This window comes from Eulemur rufifrons, chromosome 8 (assembly GCF_041146395.1).
Source record: "Eulemur rufifrons isolate Redbay chromosome 8, OSU_ERuf_1, whole genome shotgun sequence".
NCBI classification, from domain to species: Eukaryota; Metazoa; Chordata; class Mammalia; order Primates; family Lemuridae; genus Eulemur; species Eulemur rufifrons.
In genome coordinates, this window is record NC_090990.1 from 109,830,236 (window position 1) to 109,835,361 (window position 5,126).

Sequence of the window (5,126 nt, forward strand, 5' to 3'; positions counted from 1 at the left end):
TGCGATTCAGAATTCTCTCTCCACCTCCTGTTCAGCTTCACCGAAGTCCTCCTGTTCCTCCCACAGGCTCTTGTTTTTGTCCGTGCTTCTGCTTTCACTATAATCATTAACTTGGGAGTCCCCTTCCTCTGGTAAGGCCTTTCCTAATGTTCTAGGGTTACCCCAGACTCCCGTCATCAGAGGCAATAAACTTTCATCATTTTTGCACTTGTTGCTGCCCTGTCTTGGTTGCTTCAGTACTGCAGCTGATCAAAATGTTATAACTAGAATCTTCTCTTGCCCTAAGATCCAGGGATGCCTGCCATGTAGGGAAGCAACCCACAGGGCCAACTGAGAGTCCTGGGCAAAGAAGAAAGAGAAGCATGTGCCCAGGGCAGCTGCTATGGTCTGATTTTACCAGGATGCCCTATCCAGGAAATGAGGGGTGTTATATGAACACAAGCTAGTTCCGTACTCTGTGATATATTAATAGTTCCTTCTGAGCAAAGGTTCTGAAATACAGAGCAGTCCCACAAATACAGGCTTTCCGGCAGTTCCTACCTGACAGATGGACGAAGATAAGCTTTCTTTGTAGATACAGATCTCTGACTAATTGGATATTTGATTACAAAAAATGTGCTGAGTAACCCTATGCCTAAGGCACTACCCTGGGCCAGCAGGAAAATTCAAAGTTAATTCAGAGTCTCCTCCTTCCTCCGGAAATAAATATCCTCATTTCTCATGACTTACATCAAACGCAAGCATGAAAACATAAGCTGGCTCTGGCTCAATTTCTGTTGTGAGAACTAAGAACTTATGTTTTAAAGTCAGTTTAACAAGGTGTTCAAAACCCTCAACCGTCAATATGAGAAGTCCTGGAAAGATAACGATAACGTTTGCCCTGGTTTCTCAGCAGAAGTGTTTGTTACTGATTTACTTTGCAACCGAGATTTCATCCCAAGAAGGAAAAAGGTTAGCTTGATCCAAATCGATCTTAAATATGCAAATTTGTTAAAGTTTGCCAGGGTTACAAAGGGCTGACTCAAAGATTTCCTTTAATCCTGGGATGACTCACATCTGACAACTGGGAAGACCAGACAGAGAGATAATCATCTGTGATGTGATTCAGCCCACGAGGGTGAACAGTCCAAGGCAGGGACCACGTCCATGCTGTACCTCCAGGGAAGACTCGGAACCTAATACATAAGTGAGCCTCAATAAATATTATCAGATATTTATTTGATTGCATTAAACATTAAGGTGACATTCTAATAAATAAAATATTTTAAGATGCACAAAATCACTTGATAAATGATAAATTTAATTACATACATGTACCTATAACCACTTAAATGACTATCTTCTTAAGGCCTGCTATAAAAGAACTTAGCATAGTACTTGGCACATGATATGACCTCAGTAAATATTTGTCTTTATACTCTATACTCCATTTTATTCAATGAGGAAAAAGGCCCTTCTTTTTATGTATGTGAGTAATTCTCCTGGTCCTACCTGGGGGGTAGGATCTTACACTGGCTGGGCCTTCACAGTCCCACCACAAAGCCAGTCTCCTTTCCTTTCACACCAGACATGGAGACTGCGATTGTTAGAACTTGATCTTTTGTCCGAGTTCAGAGGTAAAGGATCCCAAACTCAAATGCCTGCATGGGCCAGGCAGGTAATAAAGTAAATTAGGAGAGGGTAGAGCAACGAAAAGGGGTGGGGTGTGTGGTGGATTTAAGATTGTATGTCCTACCTAGGATATTCTAACTTATTGGGTTTTTTCATTTGTCTTTGGCTTTTGTAGGCAATACTGTATACTATCCACAAGATCCACCCCTGTACTCCATGCTCCTGTGATACTAAATTAGTTGCAGTTCCTGAAAGACACCCCCATCCCCAGCCCTCTTCTCTGGACCTTTGCACAGACAGTGCTCTCTGCTCGGACACCCTGCCCTACCTGCCACCCCTGTCACTGGGCTAACTCCTATGTGTCCTCCAAGATTTGTCTCAGCTGCCACCTACTCCAGGGGAGGACTTCTCTGATTCTCAAGGCTGAGTAGGGGACTCCATACAATGTTCCTAGGCCACCCAGTGCTAAACCTTTACTTTGGCTCTTATCACACTGCATTTTGCTGGTTTACTTGAATCTATTCCCTGTTGTACCATAAGCTCCTCGAAGGAAAAGATTTACCTTGTTGGAAACAGTATTTGACTCATAGCAGGTGCTTAATACATGAATGAACAAAGGAGTGAATAAATGAGGGTAGCCTCCTTTCTTATTTCACAATCTAATCCCATTCTATCTCCCATCTGCAGGCATAAGACAAAGTGATAAAAGTAAAGGTAAATAGTGAATAAGCTCTCATTAGTTCATTTGGGAACACAATTAACAAAAGTAGAGAAAGAATAGGGAAATGTTCCTGGAAAAGCCAACTTCAATTCAGAAAGAGCAATGCAACAGGATAAAATGTCTTTGTACCTGAAGGAAGTCACTATTCGCAGCCCAAAGCTATGAAGAATGCTGAAAAAACTGCCCAATAATTAGAACATGCCATGTGGATCTTGGAAGCCAAAAACTCACATGTCTTTGTAGAAGTCATGGCTCCATCTGGCCATTTCAATTAAAAGTACATTATTTCGTAGCTGCAGTTATTATCCCAATTCATCGAGAAAGGAGTACTAGTCCCCCAACATCAGCCTGAAGGAAGAAAACAATAGTTTTCTAAACACCAACAGCTCTACCATTTGGATAGCCTTGGATCAACAAGAAAGAATGAGAAATGACTAGTGCCGTCAGCTCCAGCCTTCTATGCAGGAAGGATGACCTGTTCTAGTTACAAAATAGTACATAATGAACGATCCCAGTTTGGGCTGAGGGAAGGGAGACTCTCTCTGTCTGTTTCCATGTGTCCATCCATCTGTGCTTTTGTGCACTAGCGTGTCATTCTGGATCTTCCTCGTTCAAATGATGCATGCCGGAAGGCAACCCAGAAACTTATTTTTAACAGAGACCAGTTGTCAATATAACAAAACTCCTGCTATGGCTTGGATGACATTTTATTTTCAAATCAAATAGTAAAAGGTGTTTCCATTTTCCTATTTCCCTTCCTGGTAAAAAAGAAAAAAAAAAAAAGGAGTTGTATTTTTATCTGAAACTTCTCCTTAAGTCAAGGTGCAACTCCTTACCGCCTGCCCTGAGCCCTGCAAAGCCGGTATATTTTTCACTTGATACCACCAGAAAAACACTGAGAGTGAGGAGGCGTCTAAGGAAGCAGATATTTTGTTTTTATTGATTTGTTATATCATGAAGCCAACTGGTAACTTTACTGAGCTGTTCACCTCGGTTTCTGTGTTGCCTGAGTTAGGAGGTGGTGGGGAGGAGTTAATTGTTTCAAGTTCTTGGACACACAGAGATTTCTTTCCCCTCTGCCCTCTGTTGCTCATGACATATGACAAATATGTCTGCTTTGTAGTTTAAAAAGCCCCAGATTGGAGATGTAGACCCAGAGATCAATGGAACACAATAGAAAGTCCAGTAATAGACTCACACAAATATAGCCATTCGATCTGTGACAACATGTAAACACAACTCAGTGGAGAAAGGATATTCTTCTCAACTGATGGTTTTGGAACAATTGGTCTCCATGGTCATCCATAGAAAAAGAAATAAACCTTAATATAAAGTTCACATCTTTTATAAAGAATTATGTAAAGTCAATAGAGATTAACTCAAAATGAATCATAGATCTAAACGAAAAACATAAAACTATGAAAGGTGTTAGAGGAAAATATGGGGTAAATCTTAGTGACCTGGGGCTAGACAAAGAGCTCTTAGAAGTGACACCAAATGGGCGATCCATTAAAAAACAATTGGTAAATTGGACTTCATCAAAAAACTCTTGCTCTTCCAAAGACACTGTCATGAGAATAAAGAGACAAGATGCAGACTAGGAGACTATAAAGAACACCCAAACTCAATAATAAAAAAAAATTAAAAATGGGTAAACGATTTGAACAGATACTTCACCACAGAGAACAGGAAGATGACAAATAAGCACCTGAAAAGACAGTCAACATCATTAGCCATTAGGAAAAAACAAACTAAAAACACAATAATATACTATTATTTACATGCTTATTTGAATGGCTAAAATTAAAAACACTGACAATACCAAGTGCTTCCAAGGGTACAGAACAACTCTTACACACATTTCTGATGAAAATGCAAAATGGTGTAACCACTCTGGAAAATGATTTGGGAATTTCTTTTTTTTTTTTTTTTTTTTTTTTTTTGTTGAGACAGAGTCTCACTTTGTTGCCCAGGCTAGAGTGAGTGCCGTGGCGTCAGCTTAGCTCACAGCAATCTCAAACTCCTGGGCTCAAGCGATCCTACTGCCTCAGCCTCCCGAGTAGCTGGGACTACAGGCATGCGCCACTATGCCCGGCTAATTTTTTCTATATAGATTTTTTTAGGTGTCCATATAATGTCTTTCTATTTTTAGTAGAGACGGGGTCTCGCTCAGGCTGGTCTCGAACTCCTGACCTTGAGCAATCCACCCGCCTCGGCCTCCCAGAGTGCTAGGATTACAGGCATGAGCCACCGCGCCCGGCCGGAATTTCTTATAAAATTAAATATATACCTATCATATGACCCTCCGCAATCCCACTCCTAAGTATATACCCCAGGAACATGAAATCTGGCTTACAGAAAATTTGTACATGATCATTCATAGTTTTATTTGTGACAGTCACAGCAGAGCACCACCCTAATATTCTTCAAAAAACAAATGGATAAACAAACTGTGGCACATCCAGACCATGAAACACTCTTCAACAATAAAAAGGAACAAATTATTAATACACACAACTTGGATGAATTTTAAAGACATTATGCTGAGTGAGAGAACCCAGTTTCAAAAGGTTACATACTATATGGTTTCATTTTTCCATATTTTCAAAAAAACTGAGCTACAGTGATGGAGAACACATCAGTGTTGCCAGGTGACAGTGGGGTGAGGGTGTGACTATAAAGAGATGACATGAAGGAGCTTTTTGGGATGGTGGAACTGTTACGCAGTCTGATCGTGGTGTTGTTTTCACAAATCTATACGTGTGTTAAAATTCATAGAACTGTGCACCCAAAG